Source organism: Crocuta crocuta, unplaced genomic scaffold (assembly GCF_008692635.1).
Source record: "Crocuta crocuta isolate KB4526 unplaced genomic scaffold, BGI_CrCroc_1.0 scaffold48, whole genome shotgun sequence".
Taxonomy (NCBI): domain Eukaryota; kingdom Metazoa; phylum Chordata; class Mammalia; order Carnivora; family Hyaenidae; genus Crocuta; species Crocuta crocuta.
The window spans coordinates 2,244,778-2,265,453 of NW_027533089.1; positions in this window are offsets into that span (position 1 = coordinate 2,244,778).

Here is a 20,676-nt window from a genome sequence, read left to right on the forward strand (position 1 = left end):
TGTCACTTATCGCCAGTGGGTACCTGCACTGTTTTGTTGCAAAGCCTAGGTCCGTAGCATTTCCTTGTCAACTGGCAGCTAATTATCACTTCCTATTCAACAGCAGCCTTCTAGAATATCTAAGTCATCCTGCATACTCCCAGCCTAGCCATCCCTGTTTCTCTCCTCCCACTCAAATCCTAAAATTGAAACAAAAAATCTCTCCATCCCACCTCTCTTCCCATGTCTTCTGTGAAGTTCCACGTAGCTGTTGTGGCTTTGACCACGCAGAGAGAGAGGGTGTGTGCACGTGTGACAGGCTAACGAGGGACACGGAGAACAACGGGGGCTGACAGAGCAGCATGCACAAAATCGTGAAGTGAGCAGGAAGCCCATTTGGAAAACTACATATAATTCAATCAAACTAGGACCTAAGCAGCGAGCGGGAAAGCTGGCGAGGGTACACAGAGCCAGGTCACACAGAACCTCGGGCCCCACGTGGAGTTTGGGCTTTATCAAGAGTCTGTGGGAGCCCTTCGCTGTGGGAGCGCAGGGTTTTATGGACGGGAGCGTTACAAACAGGTTTACGTGTTAGAAAGATTTCTCTGGGGCGCCTGGGTGGCTCAGTCAGTTAAGCATCTGACTTTGGCTTGGGTCATGATCTCTCAGTTCATGGATTCAAGCCCCACATAGGGTTTTATGCTGACAGTGCAGAGCTTGCTTGGGATTCTCTCTCTCCGTCTCTCTCTCTCTGCCCCTCCCCTGTTTGTACTCTCTCTCTCTCCCCCCCTCTCTCCCAAAAATAAACAAATAAAGCTTTAAGAAAAGAAAAGGAGAATAAGAAAGATTTCTCTGGCAAGGAGCTGAGAATGCATGGGAGAAAACAGCTGGACGGCGAGGCCACCCAAGGGGCTGTTGCACGAATCCAGAGTTAACAGGCGAGAGGGAGACGTGATGGTAGCGTTGGTGACGTTCTTCAAAGTGTTGTACTTGGACCAGTGCCACGGTCTGGCCCAGGGTCAGTCTTCCACCTGTCTCTAGTGATCCTCCATGAGATAAGAACTTCTGTTAGAAAGTGAACCGAAGGCAGTTCTTCCTTCATCAAGAAAGCCTTGCTTTAGAGGGAAACAAGTGTGCTTAGTGAAGTAGTTGTTTTACATTTTCCACTCTGACTCAAGTGCCTTATCGTTGTGGACCAGAAACCAGCAGTTCGCAGAGTGACACTGATTGAAAGTCCGTTCCGATCCGATGATGACTTGGATCCAAGTGAAAAGTTCGGTCACGGTGGGCTAGGAAAGGGAAGCGGACAGTATATGCTTGCAAGAAAAACCGGTACCCCAAGGTGCAGAAGAGAGAAGATGCTGAAAGACTGATGCATGAACTAAATCTTGAAGGGCTCAAATCCAGAAGCTGGGTCCTAGAATGGAATGACTACAGGCTTTTGAGTAAAGTAGAATGGAGTTCAAATCCCAGCTCTATGAGGGTGTACTGACGTTAGTTAGCTGACCTCTCTGAGCCTCACGTCCCTGTCTGTAGAACCGAGGAAATGAGACTTGCCTCATAAGAACACGTTTCCACGATACAGCATGTGACAGGTGTTTGTGAACATCCCCAAGACCTGGCCTATGATAAACACTTATGGAAATGGATTGAACACCATAAAAATTAAGCAGAAAGGTAATGAGAGGACTCCTAAAACAAAAAAAGAAAGAAAAATGTTCAAAGTATTAGCCTCTCTAGAAAACCAAACTGTAAAAAAAAAAAAAAAAAAAAAGGAAATCCATGCAGAGATCTGCCCCAGCCAAGCTGTGAAGTCCTCTTTTCTACTTCCATTCTTTTCCCAGACTTCTCTTCCTTTTCTTCCTACTTCCAGCTCTGGTCCCACATTCTGTGGCCCAACCTTAGGGTCATCGTGGCTAATACTCCATCTCCAACTTCTAGTTTGGTCTGATAACAGGGCTCTGCTTTCGTGCCGTTTTGGTCCTATTTCAACCTTGTTCATGTTGCAGGTACCTGCCCATCACCCCAGGTACCCTTATAGGACCTCATGGGCTGCTCTTACTAATCCCCTCCCACAGAGATGCTCAGACTCGTGGCCCAGTAGCTGTTGCCCTAATACCTACTTGCAGATAGATGCCCGTGAGAACACACAGAAGTCCATTACCTCTTTGTTTGGACCTCTTTACAATTTACCTGCAGGACTCTGATGAAATATTGCCACCACCCATGGGCACCAAACTTTGCTGTCAGATGGAAATGTATCCCACTAGCTGATGAGACAAGGGTTCCCCAAACCCTCAGTACCTGCCTTATACCCAGTGTAAAACTCCAGTTCTAGATTCAAGCCGTTCACTACACATAGCTGGGGTTAAAAAAGCAAATGGTGCTTAATATTTATACGGCCGTTCACAACTTACAATATCCTTGTGCAGTATCTCATTTGACCCTCACACTAAACTTACGATATAAAAAAGAATCAATTTCCCTGTTTTACAGATACGGGCAAGTGACGTAGCAAGTGACTGTTCCTGTTTTCGTAGACATTCCTGGGGAAGTTGAGATCGTTTGTCACCCTAGGTCCCAGAGCTAGTAAGTGACAGAGCTAAGATTTGAAGTCAGCACACATAGCCCAGTACTGAATTAGTTGCACTCAATAAATATTTGTTAAACAAATCACACCTCGTCTGCTTTCCACTGCATCATGTGCGTCTCACAAACAGCATCCCTGTTAGGCTAAGACACACAGGTCTTATTTGCCTTCTTTCCTCCTGAAATGGCAATCAGAAGAAAGGATGGGGGAAGCAGTGCTTTGCATGAGAAAAGCATCCTTGCATTAACTCCCATGTAGGAATAAACACCGATAGTAATAATTTCAACAAAGGAATTAATTAAGCAGAGTCTGTGATTATCTTAATAAGAACTTGAAATCAAAAGTGATTGTGAATGGGCCACTAACCCAATCAATATACACACTCTGCCCCAGAATAATCAAAGCTGATTGCACATATGAATATTCAGTACATGTAAATTTTAAATCCTAGAATTACATCATAATACAAGGTTGTAAGAGACACGGTATATCTTTAAAGTCAGGACTAGCCTCTGGGGCACTTGGCTGGTTGAGTTGGAGGAGCTTGGGACTCTTGATCTCAGGATAAGGAGTTCGAGCCCCATGTTGCCTGTGGAGATTATTTAAATAAATAAAACGTTAACAAATAAAAAATAAAAAAGTCAAGCCTAGCCTCACTGAAACCATCTAAGGAAAGATGACAATCTGTGCTCCTTTCAAGGAGAGAGTCAAGAGCTTGTTCACGTGACACTTCATTTAACCATCAAGGAAGGATGAGTCAAGAGGATCTGCCGAGAGTACAGATTCTAATTCAACATGGAAAATCTTTCCCTTTTCCTTCACCCACCAAGTAGGCTTCCATCCCTCAAAAACAAAAAAGAGAGAGAGATAAGCCTTGTTATCCCATGAAGCTCTGTGGATGCACAGTTTCTGGTGGTGCCGTTCAGAGGGCAAGGGTTACTTTACATCAATAAAAGAATTTCCAAATACACACACACACACACACACACACACACACACACACACACACACCCAGAACCAACGCTAGCCTGGGACTTTGTGCACATCACAAAAAACTCAGCTTCTCCAGGGGGACCAGTTAGAACAAGGTGTCCCATCTTCTGAGCTGCCACTGATCCCCTCCATGGTAGACAGCTAGTTGGGAGAGGGCTCAGCGTCAGCCCCAGGAACTTAGCCTCTGCCAGACTTGTATGCAGGCACCACTTCCAGTCACTACTCCCCCTAAGCGTCTGCCAGTTTAAGCTCCCCTCTGTCCCCCAGGATGAAACTGTCCTCCAAGACTATATCCAGCCTTTCTTTTGACATTTTTCTTTCATTAATGTATCTCACCTTTGGGGATGACTATTTCCCAAGACTCAGCCACACTGTGGGACCTCCCTAGTAGGCACCCAACATTTATCTTTTTCACCACTTTACAATCTTTATATGCATCGAAAGCTTCTGAATAGCCACCATTCATTCAACAAGCATTTATGAGATGCCCTTACTGTCTCAGGCACAGAGCTGGTTACTGAAATCTGCAGTGGGACAGCTATAAGGGGCAGGAGTTCTTGAGGTCATTAAGGGAGCAAGGAATAAAGAGGCATTCCTGGGAGAGAAGACAGCATCACACAGTTCAGACAAAATGCTCAGATAACTACAAGTTAGCTCGGAAGGGCTACAGCCAGGAGTCTTTAGGAATTGGCAGACGTGAGCCTGGATAATTCGGTCCTTTTCCAAGAAGCTTTCTCAGGCTGATCCCTAGAAAAGCAATAGCTTCTGCCCTCTCTCTCTGAATAAACAGGAGGCAACCAAGGTTTCCTATCCTCCCTTTCCCATTTTCCAATTTCCAATGCTTTTCCACCAATGAAAATAGTTTATTTCCTATCTGCGTTTTCTTTCCCTTCTGTCTTCTGTGTATACCCTACATGTTAATCCACATCAATGTTTTCTGCCTGTAACCACTGGGAAGGGTGGAGTAGTCAATGTTTCCTGTGACCCAGGAAGCAGAGAAAACAGAGGTTATCAGTTTTGGGCTATACAAGCCACTGTTTCCTCAGAAGCCTGGTTAACCTATCTTACTGTAACATCAAATACCTGTGTCTACTGAGCTAACATTGTTAACAAAAGGAGAAGAATTTTTTACACTCCCAAAAAATACTTTCTAGTGGCAGAAAGGGAGCTAAGCAAAGGACCGGCTTCATTCACCCAGGGTTAAGAGCAATACAAACAGTGACAAGGGAGAAAGGCTGAGAAAGGCAATGGAGCGAGGGAAGGAGGCTCTACGGGAAGTGCTCCTGACTTTGAGCACTGTCACTGGCATGACAGTCATGTGCCTGCCCCACCCACAGGCTCATGGACGACTCTTCTCCCAGCCCTCACTGCCAACCTGAGCTGGTTGGAACAGGAATAGGATCTGACCCAAGGGCTGTCAACCCATAGGTTGGACAGTGAGTTGTGATGCAGCCTGGGAATGATGACGGCAGTGGTGATGACATCTGGGATGTGTTGTGGGTTTTTTGATATGCCTAGTAGATAGCTTATCTCCATTTAATCCTCACAGCAATGCTATGAAGCGGCTACTAATATTATCTACCTTTTAGGGATGACAAAAAAAATGTGTTTCCAGAGGCTTCACAAATCTCTTAAGATCAGAAGCTTAAGTCAAACCCTGGTCTGTCTGATTCTAGAGCCAAGCTCTTGCTCACTTTTCAGTATTGTTTTTCATTCACTTTTGCATGTATTCAACAAATGCTACTGAGTACTCACTTGTTAGCCAAGTACTGTGATAAGTGCAGATACAACAGAGACCAAGATTTAAACTGTCCCTGCCCCCAAGCAGGTTATACTCTTCAGAGGAACTAGATGAAGAACAAGCAAATGATGAAAATAAGTACAGGTTGCATTACATGCTATGAACAAGGTGAATGGAATGTTAGGGTAGAGAAAGATGGAAGAGCACTAGTTAATTGTACGGTCAGGGAAGGCCCCTTGATGAAGGGACATTACACAGACATCTGAAGGATATGACACAGCCAGCCATAAAGTGACCTGAACAACAAAACCCGGAACAGGCCTATCACAGAAGAGACTGGGGGTCAATGTGGTTTTGTCTATAGAGAGCGTGGCAGGGACCAGATCATGAGGACCTGCAAATGCTGTAAAATGAGTTAAAATTGTCTTCTGCATGCAATCCGTGCCATTATAGTTTGTTAAGCAGTAGGGTGATGGCTTTTCCACTCTTCATTAAAAAGAGAGGCAGCATACATGGATTGGAAGAACAAATACTGTTGAAATGTCCATACTCCCCAAAACAATCTATACAGTTAATGCCATGCCTATCAAAATACCAACGGCATTTTTAACAGACCTAGAACAAATAAGTCAAAAATCTGTATAGAACCACAAAAGACCCTGCTGAGCTAACACTGTTAACAAATGTTAACAATAGATAAAGCAATCTTGAAAAAGAAGATCAAAGCTAGAGGTATCATAATTCCAGACTTCAAGTTATATTACAAAGCTGTAGTAATCAAAACAGTATAGAACAGACACAAAAATAGACACAGATCACGAAAACAGAAGAGAAAACCCCATAATTATATTATTAATTAATCTTAGACAAAGCAGGAAAGAATATCCAATAAGAAAAAGACAGTCTCTTCAACAAATGGTGTAGGGAAAACTGGACAGCAACATGCAAAAGAATGAAACTGGACCACTTTCTTATATCATACACAAAAATAAGTTCGAAATGGATTCAAGACCTAAAATAAATTCAAAATGGATTAAGAACCTAATGTGAGACCTGAAACCAAAAATAACATAGAAGAGAGCACAGGCAATAATTTTTTTGAAATTGGCTGTAGTAACTTCCTTCTCGATATGTCTCCTGAGGCAAGGGAAACAAAAGCAAAAATAAACAGTGGGACTACATCAAAATAAAGAGCTTCTTCACAAAGGAGGAAAAAAAATCAACAAAACTAAAAGACAACTTCGGGAATGGGAGGGGATATTTGCAAATGACATATCTGATAAAGGGTTAGTATTGAATATGTATAAAAAACATTTAAAACTCAAAAATGAATAATACAATTTAAAAAATGGGCAGAAGACATGAGCAGACATTTCTCAGGAGAAGGCATACATATGGCCAGATATATGAAAAATTGCTCATCCTTATTTATCATCAGGGAAATACAAATCTAAATTTTTTAAATGTTTATTTATTATGAGAGAGAGACAGAGCATGAGCAGGGGAAGGGCAAAGAGAGAGGGAGACACAGAATCTGAAGCAGGCTCCAGGCTCTGAGCCATCGGCACAGAGCCCGATACAGGGCTCAAACCCGCAAACTGCAAGATCATGACCTGAGCCGAAGTCAGACGCTTCACCGACTAAGCTACCCAGGCACACCAGGAAATACAAATCTAAAGTACAATGAGATATCACATCACACCTGTCAAAATAGCTAAAATCAAAAACACAAGAAACAACAGGTGTTGGTGAGGATGTGGAGAAAAATGAATACTTATGCACTGTTGGTGGGAATGCAAACTGGTGCAGTCACTGTGGAAAACAATGTGGAGGTTTCTCGAAAAGTCAAAAATGGAACAAACTGACTATGATTCAGCAATTGTACTACTGGGTATTCACTCCAAAAAATACAAGAACACTAATTCAAAGGGATACATGCACCCATATGTTTACAGCAGCATTATTTACAATAGCCAAGTTATGGAAGATGTGGTATATATATATAATGGAATATAAAATGGAACATAAAATGGAATATTATTCAGCCATTATAAAAGAATGAAATCTTACCATTTGCAACAACAGTGACAGAGTATTCTGCTAGGTGATGTAAGTAAGTCAGAAAAAGACAACTACCATATGATTTCACTCACATGTAGAATTTAAAAAACAAACAAACAAACAAAACCAGCAAAGGGGGTTAAATAAGAGAGAGAAAGAGACAAAGCAAGAAACAGACTCTTAATTACAGAGAACAAACTGATGATTACCAGAGGAGAGGAGGGTAGGGGGATGGATCAAATAAATGCTGGGGATTAAGGCATGCACTTTCTATAAGCACAGGGTATGTGGTTTTGGAATGATGGGGGTTTGGAGCTGACAGCCAAGAAAGAATTCTTGAGACATCTTTGGTGCAAAAAAAAAGCTGATTTTATTAAAGCATGGGGACAGGACACATGGGAAGAAAGAGTGAAAGAGCGGCACTGGGGTTGTGAAGAGTGACTGGTTATATACTATGGAGTTGGGAGAGGTAAAGGCAAAAGGGAGGCCTCTAGAAGGACTTTCATATGCTATAGGAGACTCATAAGATGCCTGGGGCCTTGCTATTGTCAAGCTAAGGTTGTTTTCCCTCTAGTAAGGTATCATTAAGACAGCAGGGGGTTTGGAGGCACATGGATAGTTCAGTTGGTTGAGGTCTGACTTTGGCTCAGGTCACGATCTTAACCTTTGGTGGGTTTGAGCCTCACATCAGGCTCTGTGCTGTCAGCCTGTCCTCACAGAGCCTGCTTCAGATCCTTTGTCTTCCTCTCTCTGCCCCTCCCCCACTTACATTCTCCCAAAATAAATAAGTATATGTATTTTTTAAAAAGACAGTAGGAGGTTCCTTGAGAAATGGTATACTCTATATTTGCCTCAAGTATTTGTCAATGGGCTGAAGGTTATAAAGAAATTTTTCTTTTTTTTTAATAATTTTTTTTAATGTTTATTTATTTTTAAGAGACAGAGTGTGAGCAAGGTTGGGGCAGAGAGGAAGGGAGATGTGGAATCCAAAGCAGGTTTCAGACTCTGAAATGTCAGCACAGAGCGCAATGCGGGGCTAGAATTCACAAACCACAAGATCATGACCTGAGCCAAAGTCAGATGCTTAACGAACTGAGCCACCCAGGGGCCCCAAAGATTGCCTTTTTCTTATAATTTACTAAGATATTTGTAAACTGAAGGAAATTCGTGTCTTACATAATTGTGATCTCTATCAGTTAGCCATTTGTTTTCCCCCTTTCCTTCAGAAGTACCTAAGGAATATCACACAAAGAATCTAGGGGGTGGGGTGGGGGGTAGGGAGGAGGTGTAGGAGAGTCTCAGTTTGCCTTGTCCTCCCTCATCATTAACTAACTGGAGTTAAAATAAAAATGTTAAGAAAAAGAAAGGCAGCATAATATTCTAAGTGGAAGCATAGATTCTAGAGACAGAATAACTGGCTGCAACCCCAAACTTGCTGCTTGCTACTGTTAAAAAAGGGACAACAGCCCACAAATGGAGTCACTTTGCTAAACCCATGTCACCAAAGCAAGACTTAATCCTTTCAACCTCTCCCAGAAGTAGACCAGGGCCACTTAATCTGGAATTTCCTGAGATGATCTGCCTGATAGACCTCTGCTATCCCCTAAAGGAAGATGACATTGCCACAAACAATCCACTCTTTGTCAATGATTTCCTTGTCCTGTCCCCTTCTGCCTATAAAGATCTTTGATTTTGTCAGAGCTCCTATTTGCTAGGTGAAATGCTGCCCAATGCATCAATCATTGAATGAAGCCAATAAGAACTTTAAATTTTACTATGATAACTTTTGCTTTTTAACAGATTTGGTGGCAGTCATGGGATCTGAAAGAGACTTTCAACAGTTTGGGGGACAACAAGAAACACAGGCATGGTACCCATGTACCCTTTGAATTGTTTGTCTCTCTCACTGTTCCTGAGGGCCGTGGGTTAGTTTCTCTGGGTTCTGAGCTCCACTCTCTCTGCATCACACTCCTGATTTAACTGGCTTTCCAGTCCAGGGTTTATCAGGTGAACTTGAAACGGCACACAGTTCCATCAGGAACTTGAGTCCCTAGCCCTTGCTTCAGACCACAGTTCCCCATTTGTTTGGAATCCTAGCCCATAGTCCCTATTTATTGGGGTCTGCTGGCTCAATCCGTTCCCCAGACCCTCGGTTCGATGTTAGGAATTACTGGTGGTGTACACAAGGCTTTCTACTGACCAGTCTGCAGTAATATCTGTGGTTATCGCTGGTATGTTAAGGTAAATGTGTTTATCCATCTTGCTTTGTATCAGTTAAGGCTATTACTAAGGGAATCTTGGAAGCCAAAAGCCATAAAATTGGTGGGCATGAGCCAGGCATCAGAGCACTCACCACCGAACTCTAATAAGACTCCTGTGTTAAGGTAAGTTGGTCACAGAATGGGTTAGAATGACACTAGGTCACCCACCAACCTCAAGAAATTTCCATGCAGTGAGGTACACTGTCAAGCACCACACAAACCCCAGCCTCCTGGCCCCTCCCTCTTAGGAATTAACTTGGCTCCTAAGGGCCCAAAGGCTTAGCTAAAAAAATGGGATCCTTAAATTCCAAGGAGTTGAGCATGCTACCTTCCAGCACATCTGCTTATTTTATGTCCCAAAACTATGATCCTGGAAGCTATAAATATCTACAAAAGTGGCAAAATCTGATTAAATTTGTGTCCTAAACTTGGCTTGCTGTCAGGTTGGGGGCCCCAGAATATGGCTGGATAGAAATGTGGATTGCACCCCCATTTGCAGCTAGAGATGTGCGGACAGAAATGTGAGTTAAATTCCACTTGTGGCTATGGATCCTACCCAACCACTGCCAGCCGTCAGGGAAATCCCAGCCTAGAATTACAGTGGCCATTATGGAGAACAGTTCAATGAGGCAAGGTTATTCGTTTTAAACCGTACACTTCAAAGCAAGGGCTCCCAAATCAAACAGAATGGGATAACTAACTTAATAGCCATGCAGAAGCTTCCTAAAGGCTTCAAGACTCCAAAATGCTTCATTGAAAAAGTCATTGTAAAGAGCTAAAGAAAAAATTAAAGATACATGTGGTACCTAAAAGAAAAGACAGATGGATACAGCTCTTACTGCTCCCTTGATTTTTCTTTATTCAAGTACTCATTCTGGTAATGCTCCATCTGAATTGTCTTTCTCCCTCTGAAGAGACTACATGACCATAAACAAAAGTACACCAAGTTAGTGGCCACTTACAGACACCCCCAGAGCTACCCTTGAAGGAGAGCCCCATGTGGGCACCACCCAGGGTCGATGGGACTCTGAGGGATTTTCTGGTAAACTGCTACATTATTCTCTTAAACAGCCAGAGGAAGCTAATCTTAAAATTAATAAAAAATCATCAGAAGCCTTGTCAAATTCTAGTAGATATCAGACTTGCACTCTCCACTTTATTATTATTTTTTAATGTTTTATTTATTTCTAAGAGAGAGAGAGACACAGCTCTGAGCTAGCTGTCAGCACAGAGCCTGACGCGGGGCTCGAACCCACAAACCATGAGATCATGACCTGAGCTGAAGTCTGATGTTTAACCAACTGAGACACCCAGGCGCCCTTGCACTCTCCACTTTAAACCCCACTCGGAAACTGCAGATGAGCTCCCAGAAAAACTTCCTTTGTGGAGGATTTACTAAAATATTCCAAAGACAAGCTCTAAATCCAGAACATAGAAATCTTTTTATTTACATCTTAGCTGGAAATCTTCCTGATATGAAAAAGCAAATTGATGGAAATGTGATAGGATGGAGGACCAGTCCCCTGATGTCACTTAGTCACAACCCAAGTCTTTGAGGAATTAAAAGCAACTTTCCTTATTTTACCAATCTTTGCAAAACCAGAAATGTGGCTCCAGAAATAATTTAAAGACCACCTATCTTTTTATCAATCCCCAAACCTCCTCCATTCATCTTAAAGGGCTTATAAATATTCTAACAAGTCTGGCCTTAGGAAACAAAAGTCCTTCTTAGAGGAACTGGCATTGGGTCCCTGTGCTTTTGAGATGTAAATATTCTACCTGATCTTCTCCGTGAGCTCTCATCAAGGCCATGTCTTTGAAATGCAAAGTTCAGGGAGGTAATTCTTATCAAAAGGAAAAAAACAGAAGGATATTTGAAACTTAGGTGAATACAAAATCTTAGGTGGTTTCTCCACAAATATTAGTAAAACAGCCACCTAAGCAGGTAAACTTAAGTTAGTCCACCTACCAAAACCATAATTTGGATTCAACGTATTTTATAATTAGTGAGTTTTGTATTATGGTACCTGATTCATGGAGAGCTAAAATTTTAGAATATAAGGTCTCTTCTGGCATCTGTGTGTGTGTGTCTGTTATATACATATGTATATGTTATATACAATGTTGTTATATACCTAAATAATTTTGTTATGTGTATGTATATATTAACGATACATATGCTGCATTCCCAACAACCAGAATTAGTCCTCCATGCCTGAAGGGACACTTGAGCGCTGGGTCACACTGTCTTCCACAGGAATGCTCTCGAAAACATCTGTAGGGGAAACATGCCTGGGCAGGTGGAGAAGCTGAACTGTGATGTGGTTCTAACAGTGCTCCTCCCGCTCCGCAGGGAATTCTGGAACTGGCATGGCCCTCTAGCGTTGTCTAGAGGGCCTTTGTATCTTTGCTTCAACTAACATTGGATGCAGGCTGTTCCTGGGGAAAGGGTCTAATCTTGAGCTGAAGACAATATTCAGTGAAGTAATCAATTGTGAACTGCCAGCAGCCAACAGTTCAGCAGGAGGAACGAGTGCTTTAGCCCTGAAAGGAATACCTGGATGTTAGACCACAGCCTCCGGTAGGAGTTACCAGCCTATAGAGAAAAATTAGGCCACGGACGTGGATGGGATCCTGGGGACAAAATGCAGAGAGTAAAGAGAATAGGACCCAGGACCTAGCCCTAAATCTATCTATTAGAAGCCAGAGGGGGAGAGCTGGTAAAGAGATGGGAAAAGAGCCGCCAGAATTATGGAAACCTAAATGGGGTGTATGTCTGATCGATTGGGAGTCTTCAAATGTGGGGCAATAATCGGGTGGAAGCCAATGGCAGTTGACGTGGAAAAACTTGCCTGAGGCAGAAAATAGGACCTAGAAGGCCATGGAATACGGTGCAAGGGAGCAGTGGGCAGGTCAGCAGAAATGCGGCTGTCTGCGAAGAGGCAGAGGCAGTGGATGGAAGGGGAAGTTGAGGAGGTTTGGTGCAGTGTAAAATCTTCCCTTTTCTTGGTAACTGTGCCTAGTTGTAAGTAGCCCATTGGTCAGTTAGGGTCTCTGGATATTTTGAGGTGGGTCACCTGCTTGGCCTGTCTGTATTCAGCCAGAGGGTGGCCGTAGGCCGTGTCCACTGCTGGAACAAGCTTGCTTGAAAGTGGCCTCTGTAAGAATGGCAGGAAACAACCCAGCGGAGGAAGGTGTCACTGAAATCAGGGATAGGATAGAATCGTCCCCATGGGAAATGATGCTGAGAGTCTGGAAAAGTGTAAGACACCACATGCCCATTGTCTTACCAGCATAAAGGTCATTGGTAATGTTGCCTAACGCTGGATTAGTGACTAGTGGAGAGAGAGGCCAGTTTAGAGTGTGAGCAAGGATGAAATGAAGTTCAGGAAGTGGAGACTCCTTATGAACACAGCTTTTTTGGGATTTACTTAAAAGGGACCATAAAAATAGGTGGAGGTAGTAGCTGGAGGTACATAAGGGCTCAACATAGGATTTTGCATCTGTTTTATTTGTGCTTGATTTTTCATTTGATAACTACTAGAATGTGTTTGCACGTTGAGGGAAGATACGGATGCTTCTGGAGAAAAGAGAAGAGAAGGACAAAGGTCAATGTCTGGCTGCCAGAGTCAATGGGTCTCAGGGCCAAAAGGGAGAGACTAGCCTTTGGTAAGAGCAGGACCATGAGGAAAGATGGGGAAAGATGTGAGCAGAATTATTGACTGGCTGGTAGGAGAATAAATACATTCCCAAACATGTACTTTATTTTCTCAATGAAACATAACTGCCTTGAGTAGGGGACTATCTGCTTGTACATTGCAGTTCTACTCCTCCCTAAACTATAATGGTCCCAGACTCTGCTTCTCGTATTAAACAGGAAGAGAGAAACAAGGTGTGGCTTTGCAGAGCTAACAGCCACTGGCATATGTTGCTTTGCTTCTTTGCCTTCTTTCTTTTTTTCTACCATTTACAGTCAGGGGTGCCAGCTTTTAGATTAGTAACAGAGGGTGGGGCCAAAGGTCAAAAGGTGACAAGATTTCCATCTGAACTCACTGGAGTGATCAGCTGTGCTTCCTCATTACGATCAGGAAATCCTGGAGTGACCCAGCCGGCAAGAACACATCTGGGGAGACAGACAGGGGAGGAGGGAAAAGAGAAGAAGAAGGAGTCATGTAGCAAGGAAGGGAGAGGCTCATCTCTCTTCTCTGGGCTCAAAATGGATCATTTCTTTCGTTCATATCTTTGCATATATTCAATGTGTGCACATTTGATCTCTGCTATACCTTTTCCCTTTGAAGCTCTGTTGTTTTTATAATCTCTTCCTTGACCAGAGGGGATTTCATTGCATTCATTCATAAGGTCTGTTGATTTCCAGATGCACCCAAGATAATCAACATTATATCTTGCTATATTAAAAAGCATACAGGGGCGCCTGGGTGGCTTAGTCGGTTAAGCGTCCGCCTTTCCCTTAGGTCATGATCTCGCNCGTGCTTACAGCTCAGAGCCTGGAGTCTGCTTCAGATTCTATGTCTCCCTCTTTCTCTCTGACCTTCCCCTGCTCAGCTCTGTCTCTCTGTCACTCAAAAATGAACAAACATTAAATAAATAAATAAATGTGTAGATCAATAAATAGATATGCATTCAAAGACATATATAATGTATATATACTTTTAAATGGCTAACACTTTTACAGTGGTTATTATATGCCAGCTATAATATTGGCTCTGGGTTTTGAAAATAAAATGACATTTTTATTTAAAAATTTTATGAGTAGTTACTAAATTTTCCACATGCATTACTTCTGTACATTTTTTTTCAGTGTTTATTTTTGAGAGACAGAGAGCGTGAGTGGGGGAGGGGCAGAGAGAGAGAGAGACACAGAATTATGAAGCAGGCTCCAGGCTCTGAGCTGTCAACAGAGTCCAACACGGGCCTCGAACTCACAAACCACGAGATCATGACCTGAGCCAAAGTCGGACGCTTAACTGACTGTGCCACCCAGACACCTCATGTAAATTTTTAAATTTTATTTTAAACAATTTTTTTCCTGTAAAATTTTTAGAGTCAGTTTTAGAGCCAGTATCAGGCCCCTGGTAAACCCTGTCATTTACATCCAGATTCCGTGATTCCTCCTCCCATTTGCAACCTATAATTGTATCAGACATGAGGTTGGACGATTCTTCTGCTCTGGTCTGACTTCCCTCTGCTCTTTTTAACATTTGCCAACACTGGGTCTGAGTTTGGAATGCCTGGTAGAACTGATTATCTTCTGGGTTCTGTAAATCACTAAAAACAAATTTCATGTGTTAAGCAACATTAGCTTAATTTAATGTTTTAATTTCTGTTCTCGACTCAAAGAAGCTCTCTGAGTTTTTAAAAGTCTATGCATGGTTCCCCATTACTTCAGTGTTTGTGGCTTTGACCTCAAATTTCTTAACTACTTGAGTGCCAGAAGAAGTTCCACCCTGTGACTGATTTCTTGCAATTTATCAGAAGAGGGTAATAAAGGCCTCTTCTCCACCCTTAATTGTCTCATTTTCTACTCTACTTCTGTTGCATCTTTTCATATGATGAGAAAGAAATGTTGACTCTTTCTCATAAAGTTTGGGCACAAGAAGAGAGATGGTAAACATATGCTTAGAGGAACTAACTGTTTTTGTATCATGTGTCAGTCATGTTCCAACCAGGAAAAGTTATCCTGACAACCAAATAACTCAGTACTGTTTAACACTCATCTCTGTCTTCTATAAATTTAGTTCTCTGTTATAGAGTTAGGCTGCCTCCTAAATTCTTATAGATATAATACAGTTAAGCCTGCTGACAATGACAGGTGTATGGTTAAAATTGCTGGAAATCTTCTTTCCTATTTCTCTCCCTTGAAGATGAAAATTACCTGAATATTGGCATTCTTATTGGCTAGAGTTTCCTAGCAAAACCTCTCTGAGGGTGCTAGTTTCAAGAGAGAAGTTGGGGATGGGGGGTGGGGAGAGAGTGGGAGCATTCCTAATTCCTGTTAGTAAAGAAAGGGCCAGAGAACCACTAGAATCATGTTTTCTGATCTGTCCTGCAGGCTTTTTGACACCCTACCAGCCAAACTCCCCAATATTGTACTACTTTGCCATAGTTTCCAGGGAGTAGTTTCCTGAACCGATTATGCTTATTTGATTTATAGGAAGAGTCTAAGACTTATAAATCTAAACTTTCCTTTCGGAAGCTACTCCTTGCAAGTTGAATAAGACCTTAATTTGAATTAAAGAGAAAAAACAGTAAAAGTATAAGAAAACACACTCAGAGGTTAAAATGTTCTGTTTTATTTCCTAGCTTGTATCTGCTATGCACCCTGTTTGTTTCTATTTTTGTAATTTAAAAAATGTTTTTAATATGTATTTATCTTGAGGGGAGGGGGAAGGGTCAGAAGGAGAGAGACACAGAGAGAGAGAGAGACAGAGAGAGAGAGAGAGAGAGAGAGAGAGAGAGAGAGAGAGAGAGAATCTCAAGCAAGCTCTGTGCTGTGTTTGCAGAGCCTGACACAGGGATCAATCCCACCAACTGTGAGATCATGACCTGAGCCGAAATCAAGAGTCTAATGCTTAACCAGCTGAGCCACTCAGGTGCTCCCCCAACCCTGTTTGTTTCTAATTACCCTGCATGTATCTGGATTTGAAGACCTCTACCAGCCAATTAGTGTTTCTTAACTTTAATCCAAATGCCTATTACTGGTTAAAGGTGTGGCTGGGCCTAGTAAAGGAGTATGCATATCCATTCCAAGTGTATTGATGACCTCTTCTTTGTGAGGATCAGCATATTCACTGTGTATAGGAGGAAAAATTTTACTCTACTACTCTAGATTCTTTTGGTTCATCATGAATTAGATTGGCATAAGATAGATTAACTGGAGAAAAACAAATTTAATTACATTTGTAAGGGAACCTCATAAAATATATGAGACCCAAGGACAAGTCAGTCAGTTGAAGTTTATATGCCATCCTAAAAAAAGAAATGGGATAAGGGCCTGAGGCCTCAAAAGGGAGGAAGGTGGTTCACAGGAGGATAGGAGAAGCAGATGTTTGGGAATTAGCTGTTTGCCCTGCCATATATATAGGTCTTTCAGGCAAAAAGTTATCTGTGGTAATAGCTCTCTTTCTGAACCAGTCCCCCTATCTAAATTCTTTTAAGTAGTTAAGGGAGAGGTAAAAGTTTTTCTTACTTGCTGGGCCTTGATTGCCTTTAGCTCAAAATAATCTACATGTCAAAGTGGCGTTTTTCAGGGTCACGTGTTTTGCTCCTCCTGTTTTACCTTTGAAAGTTCCCTAAGAAGTTTCACAGTCCAGAAGTTGAGTTGGTAGATTGCTTCACCTAACTGAACTAGTCTCTTAGTCCTGAGAATAGGTCAGTTCAGTGAAACAGTCATGTCTCATTGCAGGATGCAGAGAGGCAAATGGGTTCATGTTAGGCCTATGGTGCAAGCAACCTGGTATTTAATAAGAGGCATTTCTATGGAAACAAAAGAAAAATAATGGCTAATGATCAGAGAAGACTAAAGTCACAGTTTATGAGTTCTGAAGGCAGCGAGCTGAGATTTCTAGATGTCCAGCTTGAAGCATCTTCAGATGGAATGAGGACAGGCAGTGATAATGTGATAGATTTTCGTGATTTGCAATTTGAGGATCTCTGGTGATCTTTCTAAGGGCTCTTAGGACAGCAGGCATGAAGATGACCCATGCATGAACTGCTGTCGTGATTTCTCTGAAGTTTGCATCAAGCTGTCCAACATAGCTTGCAGGGCTTTAGAAAAAGGGCAACTTTAGTTCTCCACGACTCCAAGTCAGAAGGGTGAGATAAAATTGGAAATGTTAGCTTGGAGAGTTGTAGGCCAAATATTGGAGAACTCTGGAAGAATTCAGGATCTATTACAGTGTATAGGTAGAAAAAACCCTCAAAGTACTGAACACTAGAATCTGATGTCCCATAAGTGCTTATTATAATTGCTATTAGAACATAATTTTTCTCTCTGTAGTCACCCCTATTTCTATCAAAGAAAACGATCATGAGACTAATTTGTTTGCAAAGTCAGTCTAGTGTCAATAAATTTTGCCAGATTATTTATATAAGTGCAGCAAGAACAGTGATTAACCATATAGACTTTTAAAATCTACTTGGTAGACATTTTTCATAAGGAATCTCAGATTCCAACTTTTTAAAAGCCTCTTGAGGCTAGAAAGACAAGTCAAAGACTTGCCATCAGAGTTTGCCTACAAAACCTATAGATTTGGGTTAATTCCTCTCCTCTTGAGGTCCCCCTCATCCTCCTCAGTTCACTCAGTTCCATGTTATTAATATTTGTTCTGCTTGAATCAGGTTTTTCCACTAGTTTTAGAAATTCCTTGGTGCACCTGGATGTCTCAGTCAGTTGAGCATCCGACTTCGGCTCAGGTTCATGATCTCACGGTTTGTGGGTTCAAGCCCCACGTCGGGCTCTGTGCTGACAGCTCAGAGCCTGGAGCCTGCTTCAGATGCTGTGTCTCCCTCTCTCTCTGACCCTCCCCTGCTCATGCTGTCTCTCTGTCTCTCAGAAATGAATAAAACATTAAAAAAATCTTTAAAATTAAAACAATACCAGAAATAAATAACCAAAGCTACAAATCTATCTGCTGAACTAATAATTCCAGTTTGAGGCATTTATGGTTGAGACATAAAAGAGAGAAAAACATTTAAAATTTTTAAAAAAATTCCTGGGGTGCCTGGGTGGCTCAGTCAGTTAAGTGCCCAACTTGGTTTTGGCCTAGGTCATGATCTTAGGGTTAGTAAGTTTGATTGCCACATCATTCTCTGAGCTGACAACACTCAGTCTGCTTGGGTTCTCTCTCCCTCTCTCTCTGCCCCTCCCTTGCTCAAGTACTCTCTCTCTCTCTCTCTGTGTGTCTTTCAAAATAGGTATATCTATGATAAAGCATAGAAAATTATTTTGATAAAACAAAGAATATTTGCTTTCTAGGCAGGTAACTTGAAAGGTAAAGACAAAGCTGGGTGTTATACATAGGGATGAGTCACTGGAATCTACTCCTGAAATCATTATTGCACTATAAGCGAACTGACTTGGATGTAAATTTAAAAACAAATAAAATAAAAATTTAAAAGTAACAAAACAAAACAAGCAAACAAATAAGAAGGCAACAGCAAAACTTCCACAATCTCTTAGCAGGAGTGGTACAAGAAAACTTAGTCCTTTTAGCACATGAAAGAAAATTAAGGTTTAGTTTTACATAAGTACATTACTGATTTTAAAACTCAACTTTATAACCCTTATATGATAAGGACACCTGCTCTCAAGTCCTCAAATAACTGGGTTGAAGCCTAAATGACATCTTAAATGGATTCAGTCACCCAACTACATTATTTTCATTTTACTTTTTTTTTTATATATATCAAGAAACTTTGGAATATTTTAATAAATCCTATTGCAAAGGTTTTAGAAAGTTTTTCTTTTCCTCTGGGTACTTTTAGCTTCATTTTAGCTTCGGGGGTAGAGGAGGACCTAAAAAAAACCATTCTTCCTTTTAAATATCTTATCAGTTTTCAGCAGGGACAAAAGTAAATATTTCTGGCAGTCTTGAACAACGCACCTTGGACGTAAGATGGGTCACCAAAGAGAGTGCATAGGATATTGAAATTCCAAGATCCAAAGCCACTCCCAAAGATAACCAAAAGAGAAAATAAAAGATGTGCATACCCCGGACAGGCAGAAAACCAAGCCAAGTTCTTAGGATACAACATTAGATAAGCAAGAAAGCCAAATTGTGTAAACAACCCAAAATGCCCTCAATTGCTGAATGGATAAAGAAGATGTGGTATATATATATATATATATATATACAACACACACACACACAATGGAAAATTACTCACCCATAAAAAAGAATGAAATCTTGCTATTTGTAACTACATGGATGGAGCTAGAGAGTATTATGTTAAGCAAGTCAGTCAGAGAAAAACTAAACAAATGATTTCACTTATATGTGGAATTTAAGAAACAAAACAAACAAGCATAGGGGAATTAAGAAAGTGAGAGGCCGGCCAACCAAGAAACAGACTGCTAACTATACAGAACAAACTGATGATTACCAGAGGGGAGGTGGGGAAACAGGTGAAGGAGAATAGGGAGGGCACTTGTGATAAGCACCAGGGTGTTGTAGGGAAGTGTTGAATCACTAAATTGCACACCTGAAACTAATAATACACTGTGTGTTAACTAACTGGAATTTAAATAAAAAATTAAAAGAAAAAAGAAGACAGGGGTGCCTGGGTGGCTCAGATGGCTGTGTCCGACTTCGGCTCAGGTCACGATCTCACGGTTCGTGGGTTTGAGCCCCGCCTCAGGCTCTGTGCTGACAGCCAGCTCAGAGCCTGGAGCCTGCTTCAGATTCTGTGTCTCCCTCTCTCTCTGACCCTCCCCTGCTCATACTATCTCTCTCTCTCTCAGAAATAAATAAAACATTAAAAAAAATTAAAAAAAAAAAGAAGACAGCAGCTATCCCAGGAAGGGAAAGGATCAATAATCAATAGCCCTAGGCTTGTAAAGAAAGGAACAATGTGAAATTTTATTTTCTTCTTTCCAGGAGGCCTGAATTCCTTGGTGGCAGTCTAGGATATATCTGTAAAGGACATTGCGCAGAAAGACCTCAAGCTGACAGAGGCTGGTTATAGCACTCAGCAAAATGACCCCTACTGCCTGTATTAGGTGCTTCTGCCAAATTCACCCTCTGACTTTCGGTATCTTTACAAGTAAACTGTATACTGGACATCAGGCTAAAATGCTTTCTAAATCTTTTAGGGAAATAAAAGCTAAAACATACAGATGTAACCATATTTTGAGAAGGTAAATTTTCTTTGGATTTAATTCTTCTTCTAATTTCAATGCTATCATCTTAAGATGGCTAAAGTTAGCCATTATATCTCTTTGTTTCCTCTTTTTAACTTGGTCTTTCCATATGTACCAATAAGAAAGTTTCTTCAGGATTAGAGCTCTCTGATTTTTTTTTTTTTCTTTCAAA